The 15,448-nt window shown below is 42.1% G+C and overlaps 1 protein-coding gene across 1 annotated transcript in view; it reads left to right on the top strand.

Moving 5' to 3' along the window:
• Positions 1-15,448, top strand: part of cenpp (centromere protein P) — a 128,731-nt gene that overhangs the window by 83,187 nt on the left and 30,096 nt on the right. The window lies entirely within an intron of this gene.

Here is a 15,448-nt window from a genome sequence, read left to right as displayed (position 1 = left end):
GAGAACTTTGTTCTTGTTCTTGAGGCAAAAAGAACGAGAACAAAGTTCGTCTGAGCCATTCTCCACAAGACGTGTTGCTGCCGAACTGCCATGCCCCCTTTTTCCGCAGCCAAAACAAACAAGGAATGACCGAAATAAAACAAGCCATTTGACTTCAAACTATTATAAAATGTATCAGTCACGATATTGAAAACATTTTGAAGATTGACTTCATGTTTAGCCACATCTCCCGCTGGTTTATTCTGTTAGAAAACGTTAACGTTAACGTTAAAAGCAGCTTACCTCCGTGTCACTCGGTAAAACCATGTTGTTTCATTTCATTTCATTTTATTTATTTCATTCAAAAGTGATGTTGTGCAATCACAATAAAACCGCCAAGCCAACACGGTATGAATGAAACGGAGCAGAACAAGTCTCATAATATCTAATAGTTTCACGTCTGTGTAGCTCAGTACAGGTTTTGTCCATCCAAGAACCTTCACTGAACATGTTGGTGACGTTTCCCGGTGTTTGATGAAAGGGTCTATGATGTACAAGCCTGGTTTTCCTCCGTCCACAAGCCTGAACCACTTTTTTTTTTTCTTTATCACTCGCCTCTTTCACGCAGGTAGCTCCAGGCTCCTCTGTTTCCTCTTCGTCCTCGCCCAAAACGTCCGCGTGTTTCTCCCCAGGACTTTGTTGCCATTTGCGTGTCCTTGTAATCCTTCAACGAAGTATTTTACTGCCGCGAGCGGTGCCGCAAAACTATCCATGTTGTCTCCGTTTTCCGCACCGGTGTTAGGACGTAAACATTGGATTCTCGCTTCCCGCTTCCGCTAAAATAACCCCGCCCACTAAAAATCCAGCCAATCACAGCCAGAGTTCTCGCAGCCTTGCCGAAATAGTTCTGCTGAGCTGATGCGTCAGCCAGACCTGCCGAACAGGAGCTGCGAGAATAAAATGACGTCATTTTGTTCTCGCAGCTCTGGGTGCGAGAACAAAGTTCTCGCGTCTTGTGGAGTATGAATAGGCCTTTAAGTACCCTGACCTGCCTTAAATCTGTGTGAAAGCTCACACATTGAGAAGATCTGCATATGGGCTTTGTGTGGACAACTTGGCCATCCTAGTGGGGACATGTCCAGACCCCATGGCTGACCCATTTAGGCTCGTATCTTTCCCCTCTGGTTTGGTGTGAATGGGCCCTGGGGAGCCTTTAGCCTCGATACCCGTGCACAGTCAGTTTATGGCACTTTATGTCAGTGATGGAGCTGCGGGGCGGCCAGACTATTTCTGCACTTTTCTGTGAAAATAAAACCCACTGGCATGCAGCATTTGTCTCAGATAAACACACGATCACGTTTACAATGTGTAAAACATGTAACAGTTTTTTTTAGCTGCTAAAAATGTCTTGCTCCTATTTGATTAACACAGTAACCGGAAGTTAAGTCGTCACTAGATGGAATTCGGAAGTCGTCAGTGCATAACCCCTATTGGAAACATAAAGTGTGAATCTTAATGTATGTAACAATATAAACCTGAATGAATATGTTTCCCCGCACATTCAAACCTTAGATACTCCACTATTCGCTCAGCCATTGTGCCAATAAAGACACCATGGAAATGTCGTATTTTTCAGAATTACGCGAGTAAATGCAGCTGTTGACTCTGGGACACATCTGTGAAGTGACATTCCAGCAGCTCAGCCTTGATGCAGCAGGACTTTGTCAACCGTTAGTGGGAAAATCCAGTGGGCTGTGTTTAAAAAGACATCTGGCTTTAAGTTTATGTCGAATTAATAAGCTGTCGATGGAATCACTAGTGAAGACGAATAAGCTCCAGAAGCACAAAACCAAACGGAAAGAGGAGAGTGATATCAGATGTTTGTATTGGAGCGTTATCAGTTTGTTGTTAATGGAACTTATTAATAATGTGAGACGAGTATAATGCAAAGTCTGATGACAGAGCAGTAGATCACTGACTTTTGCGTTCACAAGGCCCTAGATTATTTTCATTTATTTTACCTGCAGTCGTTTAGCCTGCTATTCATGCGTATTCATGCGTACAACAAAAACAAAACTTATCTCTCCACTTTGTAAAAATAACGAGAGAGGTGAGTTTTGTGCCTGTAGCTTACCGAGTAGGGGTGTTGACAAATATCGATCCGCCGATACATCGCGATATTACGTCGTGCGATTCTCGTATTGATCCAAAAAGCGCCCGTATCGATATTTAAACATCTATTTTGGGGGGAACTATTCATAACAGCGTCTTGCTTTGGTCCTGCACTTTTACTCCCGTCCACTAGATGGCAGCGCAGCCCGCTTGAGTAAGAGTTAGGGAAACACAGGAAGAGTTTTATCATGGAAAAGAAAGAGCTATGAGACGCTCCGGGGCTCATTTAAAACTCTACATTTTAAAGAGTTTTACTTGGGCTTTTATAGCAAAGACAGAGACGGTAAAACTCACCGCGGAGTTAGGGAGGTGTGGAGTGGGAAAAAAAAGTCCCAAAAAGGCCAAAACATTGTAAATCCTCCAATGGAAACCAGAAGCTTTTTCCAAACTGCACGCACTGAGATGTGGGGCAGAAAGGTGAGTCACCTGACAACTCCCAACATGCACTTCTTTGCATATATTTGTCTAAAATATATATTCAAAAATCGAGAGGCCTGAGGTTCTGTGTGTCCTGCACATAGACTGTAGAAAATAATGGACGTCTTATGCTCACTCCTCCCCGTTTACCAGAATGACCACGGCCGTGGGGCAATTCATGGCGGATTTACAGGCTCCCCCTCCCCAGCTCTGACGAAGCATGTTCCTAAAAAGGACATACGGGCGGGATTTTCACCGTAGACTCGGCCCTTGCGTGACATGTAGCTCGCGCTGCTCCAATGCTAACAGTCCGAGCCTCGTTAAATACGAGATTTCAAAAAATCATATTACGAAAACCAGCCTGGTTTCATATATTGTTATTAACCCAGCGTTATCTCAGGAGGAAGATCTAGCCTAGTCTAGCGTTGAAACAATTGAAACCAGGCTTTAAAGTAGTTTTTAACGTGTCTAAAGTCCAATGCTTTTCAATGGGGGCCTAGCGGCGACATGGAGGTACTGCAGCAACGGCGGAGCAATGGCGGCCCCCACGTTTGTGGTCAAAAAGCAGGGCAGCCAGCGGCCATTGGTCCTGCAGGGTGTTACAATAACACTACATTACTCCTCACTGGGCAGGAGTAATGTTATATCCACACTGCTCATAATGTACGAGATTATCTGGGAACCATAACTCAAGACAGCATGCTAACGGAGGGGTATAAAAAGCCTCAGATACCCCTAGTGGACATATCATGAAATTGGACCTATAATAGTGAGGAGCACGTTAATAGTATATATAGTATCTCTTGTGGGCTGGTGTGGTGCTATAGGGGCCTGACCTCCCAAAGTACGTCGGCCCACTGGGAAAACTCCCGGTACTCCCGATGGCCAGTTCAGCCCTGACTTGCACGTGTTAACATGGGCATCTGTTGCATAATAACTAGTTCCCTGCGCACACAGATCTTACACATATTGTCAGAAACTACAAGGTCTTAGCTTTCAAATGAGGCATTGCGCTGGCAGATAAGCTGAAAACAAAAATGCAACAAAATACCGTCAAAAAAGCAACGAAAACACGTCAAATAAAGTGACGAAACAAGATGAAAGTGCGGCATATACACAATGAAAACACAATTCACAAAACGTGACAATTTGATAATTACACAATTTAAAAAAGCAACAAAACGTCAAAAAACGCCTAAATCATGCTAGAAAAACTTATATCATAAAAGGGATATTAAAAAGCACCAAAACTCACCACCAGCACCAAATTTGACAAATGCAATAAAATTGTGACAGAAAGTGCTGGAAAACAGTAACATACTTGAAACAAAACTACAATACACGATGTGGTGACTTTTAGATTCAGGTAAAGCCGAACAGGACAAATGCTCTTGGTTAAAGTGAGGGTTAAGTGAACTGTTGAATCCGCAGGAGTATTCCAACATGAACTGGGTTATGACACTTTGACTGTAGCCTCCTAACCTTCTACAAAGGAGTCCAGGTGATGAGCTAAATAAAAGTGCCTCACTTGTAAAGAGCAGCTGATGGCCTTGTGCTGTTGAACATGGTAAATACTCCAGTTATGTTTTCATGAGGACAGGTCGTACAGATTTACCGCATTGAGGGAATATGAAGTTTTTCCGGTGGCGTTTTGTCTGAGAATCTTGTCCTTTCCACTGACGTCTGAATCATGAGTCACTTACATCAGCGCAGTGCGGGCCAGAAAACAGCAGCACACCTGCTGTAAGTATTACTGCTGCTGCCGGAGGCCTGCGACTTTACTTTGGTTTGTTTTGTTTTGGGAAACATAAATCACAATAACACATTCCCTCTACCACTATGGAGCACTCATTTTTGTGATAAATATAAGTATTTTCTGGAGGTATTTTTCAAACCAGGAAGACACAACGCTTCCATTTACCATAGTAGAAAATACACAGCAAAAAGTGAAGTTACTTCACGATGCAGTTATAAGGAGTTGACATCTGCAACACAGCTTCATAAATGGCTAACACACACGTTTACACACACGCTAACACACACGCTAAGCTAGTTTTGATTGACTCACTGCTCTGATCCATCACTGTTTACGTTATGGGACTCGCGTTGGTTGTAAAAGTTAATCCATTTTGATTCTGGCCAAATGTTCACCAAACGTCCATCAGAGACAGTCACAGAAAAACACTGTTTTGGCTGATAGTCGCCGAATCCCGGAAAGAAATTCCAACTTCTGCCAAGTGAATAATCTCCCGTCCTTGTAGCCAAACGCGCTTTTCTCTGACATTATCGTTAGGTAAGAAAAAAGAACAGGTGTCCAGAGTAGGTTAGAAAGAGCTCCTTCTTCACAGTTTCCAGTGCAAACATAACATCTGTTCAGACGCTCAGGAGTGTGTTTTTTTTATCTGCAGGGGCAGCGCTGACCTGGAAGTGCCTTGGGCTTTTTTCCTTTATTTCTTTCTGACAACAGAAATAATGTAAAAGCTGTTTTACAAATTAAAAACAGGCCGTAAGCATAGAATTAAGACATTACATTACAGACGTCGAGCACTTCCGTTCCGCTGTGACGACACAACTGAACACTCAGTCGTTCACCAGCAGAGGGCGGCGCAGCTGCTCAGAGAGCAGGATTCAGGAGGATTGCTGAGAGCTGCGTGAATGAAGTCAGAAACCACTCTGGGGGTGTTTTTGATAAGGAAATAGCATAACAACATGGGTAAAAGCTCCAAAAAGTTGATTTTGCCTGATTTTGGACCTTTAAAGAAAATGCATTATGCTTTTTGTAATCATATATGTGACCAATCATGGAAAGTAGGAACACGTCGGTTTTGGGGCATTTTGAGTTATTCACAGATTATGAAAGTGTCGTCTCCAAGCGTTCCAATGATGTGTAACACATGGAAATCTGATCAATTGGACCACTTGTGGCCATCTGAGTTGAAGTGGAGAAAACGTCCGAATGAGCTGTTCTCATCTCTCTCTGCAGCTGGGTTGACAATAGGGCTCATTAACATCTCATTGAGATAAAGCCATACCCCCTGTAAATACAGTGGTATGCATATGGGCCCCCCTTTAACTTTTCGACATTTTGTATACTATGGACCATAAACATATATATATATATATATTTAATTGAGATTTTATGTGAAAGACCCACACTGAGTGATAATAATACACTGCAAATCTGGCCTCGATGGCAGAGTGGCTAGAACAAGCCATTTTTGAAAGAAAACCATAAGGGATCCCATTTGCTTCTTATGGTTTTCTTTTAAAAATGCCACTCTGTCATGAAGACCATTGTACAGTGTACGACTAATAGTTTTTCTGTGGACAGTTTCCCCCACCTGAGCTGTAGCTCTCTGCAGTTCATCCAGGGTCATCATAGGCTTCTTGGTCACACCTGTGGTCAGTGCTGTCCTTGTTCAGTCAGTAAGTTTAGGAGGACGGCCGGGTCTTGGTAGGTTTGCAGTGATGCCAGACTCTTTACATTCCTGGATGGTGTATTTAAGAGACGTTTTAAAGCTTTGCAAATCTTTTCTAACCTAACCCAGCTTTATACTTCTCACTAACTTTATCCTGGACCTGTCTGGTGTGTTCTTGGACTTCATGATGCTTCTGCTCCACAATAGTCTCTAACAGACCTCTGAGACCATCACAGAGCAGCTGTATTTGAACTCACATTAGATTACACCCAGGTAGACTCTATTTAGTCATTGGGTCAACATGTGATCATTCAGAAATCATCAGGCAACTCCTGAAGGCAAGTGGTTTCACTAAAAGGAAAGGGGGGCCGGTACTTATGCATATCCCACTTTTGAGTTTTTTATTTATTAAAAAGAAAAAAATTAAATCATGTATACATTTCATTTCACTTCATGATTGTGTGTCACTTAGTGTGTGTCTTTCACATAAAATTTCAATTCAGTTTATTTATAGACAAAAAAAGGGAAAAATCCGAGGCACTCTGATACCTGGTTAAAAGTCCTTTAATGAATGGACATGCCGGCGCGTTTCGGTCGTATTCACAAAATGTATTTATGTTTATGGTCCCTATTAAGGCACAATGTGGAAAAGTTAAAGGGGAGCTCATACTTTTGCATACCACTGTAAATGTCTTGAACAAATGAAGTTGGTTGGATAGTGGATATTCCTCTCTCAAAAACACGGAGACAAACTCACACACACTAGTGATACGCAGGCCACCGTACGCGCATTGTATACGGCCAACTTATTCCATCATCTTTAAATATACGTCAGATTTTGTAGCTTGTGATGCAGAGAATGCTTCCATGTTGCTCAATGTCTCCTATTTTCCATGTTTGTGTGTCTCTGTGTGAGTACGCGTTATGTCTGCTCTCCCCTGCCCCTCCCCTGCTACACCCTGTGCAGGAGAGAGAGTGCGAGGGGTGACATGCCAGTCCCGTTCATTTTTGGACGGAATTAAAGCAGTGGGTCATTCAGATGGATCATGTTTACAGGCCCCTTTCGGCTGCAGTGCCTCAGAGTTCAGCCCCGTCCTCAAACGTCTGCCGAGAACGAGCTGGTCTGAGTCTGGGGAGGAGATGACGCTCGGTTTATTTTATTCTTCCTAAAAGTCAGCAGGGAAAAGAAAGCACTTTACAAACGCGCATCACATCACAAGAGAAAAGAAGCAAGCCGAAAAATGACACCTAGGGCTGAAGGAGCACAGAACAGGACAGCGGTACACAGTCAGGCCCGTGGTTGAGAGGGAGGCGGCCGGGGGGACGGAGAGTCAGCCCGGGGCTGAGAGTGGGAGGCGGCCAGGGGGACAAGGGCTACAGTAGCAGGCGGCTTAGTCTATGTGTAGGAAACACTGCAGGTAGAGCCGTGCTGCATAATATGTAGCTGAGCCACGCTGTTCAATGGAGGGCGGGGTCAACAACAATCGAAACAATCCCATATGGAAATACAGACAGTGACACACTCTGATTCAGACCTTCCCTTGAGCAAACATCGCTGTAGTTGTCACCAAAACATAACGTCAAGGCGAAAATGTCTCTCCCAAACCAAACCAACAAAAACTATGGCACAATGAATGTAAAACATGAAGAAAACATATGACGGTGAATAAAACACTGCCCTGAAAACCAAAACAATAATGTTCTTTTATTCCATAAAAGACTATTTCTTATAGATTTGTATAATTTATTGGAGCTGAAACAAACGAGTCACTTCCTTTAATGCTGCTCCTGGACCAGCAGCGTCAAAATTTGGATCTAAAGATATAACCTGTGGTACCTGTGGCATTTTTATCACACACCTTTGTTTTCCAGTAACAGTTACACAGCATTTTGTGTAAATGCACTTTTTCGATCTTAATAGTTCAGTAACTGTCAAATGGCATTGTGTTTATAAACTTAAGACACATGACATTTTTTTCTTTTTCACAAATTTTAAGTTCAAATCATAATTACTTACCGTATCGCAATACGGATCGGATCGGCCCCGAGTATCGTGATACGTATCGGATCGTGACAAAAGTGGATTGTCCCAGCCCTACTATCTATAATCCTGTGTATGAAGCTTCTAAACTATAAAATGTGGCAATGTTGATCAGTGGGGGTCATTACAGGCATAGGGCTGATTTGAAAACGGTAAGTCTCTTATACTTGTGTCAACATAAAAAAATGTCAACATAAAATTTAGAAAAGAGGCTCTGAGGTGTACACATTTCTTCGAGATGTTCCTCAGTTCCCCTGAGGCCGAGGAAGTTGTGGAAGGGCTCAATTTAAAGCTCCAACTGAGCTCTTTCCGGGAAGGTAGGCCGATATATCGGTCGACCTCTAGTAGTACCTAAACTTTTCGATGCCTTTTCGATGTACGCCACACCATGCTGGTTTTGTTTAACGGTACCCCGCCCTTACTCGGGACTGCATCAGGTTTGACACAAACTGTCCAATAAGTCCTTGTTTACAAAGAATTTGTCAGTAAAATGCCTTTAGTCCAAACTAAATACAGTCAGCAGAGACAAACGGACTTTTCTCGCCTTGTGCCGTCTTCTGGAAACTTGAAGTTGGGGCTTCTCCTCGACATCAAAGAAACATTTTCCTCGTGGAGAAATTTTAACAATCCAGAAATTAATTTGAGCCGGTGAACGTTTGCACAACTGCAGGGAGTAAAGTTAGCAGCGTGTATTCCAGCAGCTCTGTTTCTTTTCTTAAAGGAATAGGCCACCGTTTTTACATACCAAAATATGTTCTTACCTCACTTTAGACGTGTTAATATATCCCCGTCTGGTCTTTGTCCGTGCGCTCTGTCACGCAAACGGAGCACATACGCAGCCTCTCCCACATGTCACATAGCTCCGAAAAAGCTCACGATAGAAGCTACCAAGCTCTTCCACGTGTTCCCTATTTAAATAAAGTTACGTGAAGTGTTTTCATGCGAAGTATATTTACACAGAAATGTAACATGTCGATTTTATAAGCAGATAAAGAGGGGGACTATATTGTGAGGCGTAATGATACGAGGAGTAAAACGTCCGCGCAGTAACTCCTAAAGGTTATTGACGGAAGTGAGCGGGGGAAGTCTTTAGGAGTTACTGCGCGGACGCTGTGCTCCTCGTATCATTACGCCTCACAATATAGTCCCCCTTTTTATTTGCTTATAAAATCGACATGTTACATTTCTGTGTAAATATACTTCGCATGAAAATACTTCACGTAACTTTATTTAAATAGGGAACTCGTGGAAGAGCTTGGTAGCTTCTATCGTGAGCTTTTTTGGAGCTATGTGACATGTGGGAGAGGCTGCGTATGTGTGAGCGCACGGACAAAGACCAGACGGGGATATATTAACCCGGCTAAAGTGAGGTAAGAGCATATCTTAGTATGTAAAAACGGTGGCCTATTCCTTTAAAAGCACCACCAAGTTCTAACTGACAAAAAAAACACAAAATCACCATAACTAGCTTAAAGCAGCTTAATGCTCGCAAAGTCCATTTTGCAGAATATGTCACCTTCAAATCTGAATGGAAATAGAGCCTTGAACAGAACAAATTGAGTGTCAAATCTACATAATAACATTGCAGTTTCGCCACTCAATTTGCTGCTGTTGCCGTGATGAAATGCTAGCTGCCATGCTGTTATGACGTCACTCCTGTAACCAGCATTAATAAGGCTGTGAGCTCCATGGCTTGTGTTAAGTTTATTTGTACTCAGGAATGTTTATACACGGCCTTTACAGCACTTCGGTCGTGCACTTCTTTTTAAGACAAGGTGCTGTAGGTGAATACAGTGATTTTTCACGCAGTGGTCAATGTCGAGATTTTTAGCTAGTTTTCTCCCTAAACATCTTAATTTATATGTCAGAGTATAAAAAAAAACAGCTGGCCTGGTGTGGCCTCGGGGTCCCCCCAGAACAGCTGGAAGAGGTGTGCGTGGATCGGGAAGTTTGGGCTTCTCTGCTGAGACTGCTGCCTCCACGACCGGCCGCGGATAAAGCGGAAGAAAATGGATGGATGGATGGACTTTGCTATAGAGATGTTACGATACACGCGGAATCATCTGACGAATCATCCCGAAAAGTTCAGCTCTCTTCTTTTCTCTTGCAATGTAGCTCTTTTCATGTTTCTGAAGAAAAACTTTAACCAAAGCAAAAGGATAGGTCAGTGTTTTTCAGTAAACTTTTTGCATGGCTGTTTTATTTAAGTTTAAGTTATGTTCCTTGATACCTAATTGTTTCAACAGGCTGTTTTTATTTGCTTAGCACATTCGTGATTTCATACATTTTACAAAGTGATCAGCATTTTATGTTGTCATGATCCATAGATACAACAATATATGGCCTGATGACTGGCAAAAGCAGAATAAATGTCTTTTTTTTTTTTTTTCATCATCATAAACTCAATATCATGAGCTATTTTACAATACCGTGAGCCTCTCCACAATATCACAATAAATATCGTGCCGTGAAGCCTGAGAACACCATCCCAGCTGTGAAATCCAGGGGTGGCAGCATCATGCTGTGGGAGGGACTGGTGCACTTCACAAAATAGAGGACATCATGAAGAAAGAACATGTGGAAATATTGGAGCAACATCTCAAGACATCAGCCAGGAAGTTAAAGCTTGGGCACAGAAGACAATGACCCAAAGCATATGGCCTATACTGGTTACAAAGTGGCTTCAGGACAAGCCAATGTCCTGATCTCAGTCCAAAATTTATGGGCAGAGCTTAAAAGGCATAGGCACGCAAGGTGATCTACAAATGTGGCTCAGTTACACCAGTTCTGTTTGGACCAGACCTGGGCAAAATATGGCTGATGATTCAGTCCGGCCCACGACTTGTAGGGCATAAATTGTCCAAAAAAAAGTAAGTCTCTTGCCCATTCCTGTGGGGAGTTATGATTTTAAAAAATAAATTACCAGAATGCTCACTCCAGCCACTAGGGGGCAGCTTAAATAAAAATAAAAGGAAAGAATTCCACAGGTGTCTGTGAGAAGCTTGACCCAAAATATACAGTTTAAAGGCAATGCTGCCAAATATTAATGAAATATGTGTAAACTTTTAGTTTCTAGATTAATTTTGAAATTAATCTAGATTAAAATGGCTCGCTTGAATTCTGCCGAAGCCATTCAGAATATGTGTGCTACCCAAATAATGACTAAAAGTAAGTCTTTGAGAACGAGTTTCTCAAGTCAGGTGGTGCGTTAGACCAGGGGCTCATCTCCTGTTTCCAAAATGCATCACAAACTGCTTGAGAACGTTCTACTATGATAATTGGTGATGAAAATAATTCATTCAGAAGATGCACTTGTGTTTACTAACTGTTTATTCAGTTAAACATTAATTTTGAACTGTAGGTCGACATTAGAGGTCCTGATGAACTGTTTACAGTCAGTAGCTTTGTGTTAATCAATTTTCTGGTGACAAACTAAATCTCCTCTTCTGAACACTATGACCTGCTAAAGAAACAAGTCTCTCACATGGGACAGTTGTGGCAGGAGTCCCCAAGTATTTATTTACGGGTAATGTGGGCCATTTTACCAGATCAGAAAATATAGGCCTCTGTTTGTGAGCGCGGGAAACACGCTCCTTATTGGTCAACAGTGTCAACAGTGTCACGTGATCACTGTCACAACAACACAGCTCATGCAGCTGCAGCTGCTGCTACTACGAGCTTCAACCTGGCGATAGTTCTGTCAAAATGGAGATAAATGTCGACAACACGAAGATGCGGAACGTATTTCTTTGGATTTGATCAGAAAAGGAAATGGGCGGAGCGAAGAAAGAGAAGCTAACGGACTCGGAGAAAAGGAGCAGGAAAGTTCGTCTCCAAACTCCGTAAGTGCTGCGGTTAAACTCTGCTCGCGGTTGAAATTTACCTGGAAAAGGCTCTCGTGAACTTTTGGTGATGTTTTGTGTGGGGCTGTTTCGTGTGGGCTGTGGCTATAAAATGAGTTGTTTATATCGCTGTTTTGAAAGAGGGAGGCGCTGCAGTGTTTTTCTGTCTTTTTTTCACTCTGTCATTGGCCGCTGCGTCTGTGTGTCGCTTTGGAGACGCTATATTCACTCACGTTTCTCCTGTGCGTCCCACATTGGGCATAAAAGTCGTGTAATGTGTGCTGACCATAAAATATCACGGTGAAAGTCATCATAGCTTGCAGAGTGTAGACCCAGCTCCCAACCCAGCTTTGAGAATAGATTAACGGCAATATTTTTTTTAGCGCCCGATAAAAAAAATATTTTATCGGGCGCCGTTATTGGCACGTTAACGCCAATAACGCCGTTAACGTGCCAATAACGTTAACGTGGTGGGCCAATAACGGCCCACCACTACTTTAAACGTAAAGTACTCGATCTGCAGTTTGACACAATAAAATAGTTATTTCATGTTTTATATTATTATATTACATAAGAACACTGCACACTTGTGGTGACTTAATAACAGACCATATAAAAAGTTTATGACTTTGATTGACGTTGGTGTTTTTAATCCCAGCTTTGGTGCTAATTGGTTCAAATAAAAGGCAGGCAAGACATATTTTTAATGTTCCTTTGCTCTTTCATAAATGTCAGACTGATTTACACTTCCTGACCAAAAAAGTTGCCACAAAAAAACGTGGTTGTTCCTTCCGCCTTTAGCTTTGATTCTGGTTCATTCTCTGTGACGTTGTTTCAATAAACTTCTGCGACTTCCAAAGATCCAGAGTTAGATCTTGTTTTGATGATTGGAGAGTGTGACCTCTGCGCAAAGCCTTCTCCAGCACATCCCAAAGATCCTCAATAGGGTTAAGATCTGGACTCAGTGGTGGCCGATCCATCTCATGCTCCCTGATCCACTCTTTGACAATATGAGCCCCATGAATCCTGGCTTTGTTGTGCGGTAACTAAAGCGCATGGTCCTGGCCCCGCAGACAGTGTTATTCATGCAGACTCTGATAAACTGCTCCATCTCAAATGTTCCGATGGATTTGGCTCCGGTTCAGACGATAATCACACTATAAACTGCAGCTCCAGTTTATCAGCAGAGCCTCGAGTTTCTCAAAGAAGTTTAACTGTTTCCTTTGAGGCGACAGCTTCCACAGCTTTGCTTTGTTAGATTGGGCCGACCGAACAATCAGGTTTGTGAATAAAACCTTTCAACAGGGAGAGATTCTGATTCACACTAAGCACTTTTAGGCCAACAGAGAAAATGAGAATTTGATATTAATGTTTTGGCTGATAAAATAATAAAACAAAATTACATTACACGACTGAATTTAGCACGATTATAGAACGACTGCGGGTTCACACAGAACGAGTGAGAATCGTAGGAGTGGACTTGAACCACGGTGATGGTTTTAAGAAAAGAAACAGAGCTGCTGGAATACACGCCGCTAACTCTATTCGCTGCAGTTGTGCAAACGTTTACCGGCTCAGTTTCATTTCTGGATTATTACAATGTCTCCACTAGGAAGAAATGTTTCTTTGATGTCGAGGAGAAGCCCCATTTTCAAGTTTCCGAGCACAGTTTTTCTGTGGTGACAGAGACATTTAATGACAAAAACCTCTTTTTGAGTTCTGTAACGAGTGCGCATGTCGGGCACAATTCGAGTGTCTCACAGGAGCAAAAACATTATATTTGGAGGATAGCGTCATCGCGGGCATGTGGATGTAAAATCACATGTAAGTTCTGTCATTTTTATATTCTGACAAATCAATACGTTCACCTGCCGTGTCTCGCTGTTTACTGAAGTAAAAAAATGTTTTATTACATTACCTATGTATGTTATCCGTCTGCAGTAAATAAGTCATATTTTCAAAAGCATTTAAACCTGTCATATACACTTTAAGGTACCGGTATTGAAAAAATGTAACGTTTCCAAGCCCTAATAAGTTGAGACCATTTACCGTATTCTAATCTGTTACTGGCCGCTGCGCTCCATGTGTCACATTTTGATCTTTGAAATCACCTATACTTTTTCTATACGTCCAAAATCTGCTTTAGAATTCAACCATGTTTGATTTACTTCGACTGGGTCTACATTTCCCCATTCGAATGTGAGTTGTTGACTCTTCCACACTATGAGACACGAGTCACAGTGACTACCTTTGATTAGTCATTACTTGGGAAGATTCACCGCCATGAAAAAAAATGAAAACAAAATGGCGTTAGGTGTGCTCAGCTCCAGGCCTGAACCAGGTCCCTTGTACATCTGACGGCAGACACGTTCTCAAAGAGCTGCAGTTTGACTTGTTCCTGGGAAACAGAGACTGGGCTTTAGTCTTGTTTCAGTTTTCCTCTGGATCACGGATTCCTCCTCTTTATTGCCTCCCTGTGAGTGTTTATGCGGGAATTCTTTCCACTGTACATTATTACAGAACATTAATGCGGCTGAGGTCTGGGCTCAGGCTGGTTTATGGCTCTTTGGGAGAATTCGCTCATTTTCCTTCAGCAGCAAAAAAAATAAAAGCTCACACCTCGGATTCTGACGCCAAAATAAGCTCAAACTTGAACTGAAAACCCCACAGATAAGTCATCTCTTCCTGATCTGATGGCAGTGTAAACTCTATACATCCTGGACCATTTCTCTGAGCAGAAGTAATCATTTTTTATTTATTTCAGGGGGGACAAATAAATAAATATTTCTGTTAAGTTTGAATGTTCTGTGTCAGTAATGCATTCAAGAGTTCTTCAAGAACATTACGTTGTTCAAAGGGCTACCTTAATACCCTTGGGATATTATTATTATTATTATTTTATTATTATTATTTTTATTTAATATCCTGAGGACTAAAGCTGTTAAACTGTTTAATAACTGGACTATAAGCATATAATATGACAAAATCATGCTTTTAAACAGTTGCTGAGTCTCAAGACACACAAAAAAAAGTTCAAGATTTTATTATTTAGCTACTATGGATTCCCCAAAGGGCGCAGGGTTGGTGACCCCTGGCATAGAGAATAGTAACAAATATCCAAAAGGATTCAGAAAAATAACCCACGATTGGTCTGAAAAAGTCACTGTGAAGCATAGTCGCTCGAGGACCGAATGAAACCTTTGGACTATTACAGTTTCCAAAGCAGTTATGCCAGACCCTCTTCTTTCTGATGTAAGGAAAGTGAGTCTGGGCTCGACTGGCAGCTCCCATGACCGGAAGTGATGCTTCTGATTACAGCGGAGTGTCCCTCTTGACTGTCTTTGTCATTTTTAAAGGCTCTTTGCAGGCGGGGGCTGGCTCCGGGCTTTGCTGTGTGTATTGTGCTTATTTGACTTGAGTGACTTCATATAAACTCCCCCAGCTGACGACTCTAAAGGTGTTTAGCCCCGGCCTGACATCGACAAGGAAGCTGTTGTCATTTTGTCAATATAGCGTCCTAGAGGAGAGTGGTAAATATCACAAATTATATATATTTTAAAATCCATTTCATTCCAGCT

The sequence above is a fragment of the Gobius niger genome (assembly GCF_951799975.1).
Source record: "Gobius niger genome assembly, chromosome: 5".
Taxonomy (NCBI): domain Eukaryota; kingdom Metazoa; phylum Chordata; class Actinopteri; order Gobiiformes; family Gobiidae; genus Gobius; species Gobius niger.
Note: the sequence above shows the minus strand (reverse complement) of the source record. Positions and strands in the feature narration are given on the sequence as shown.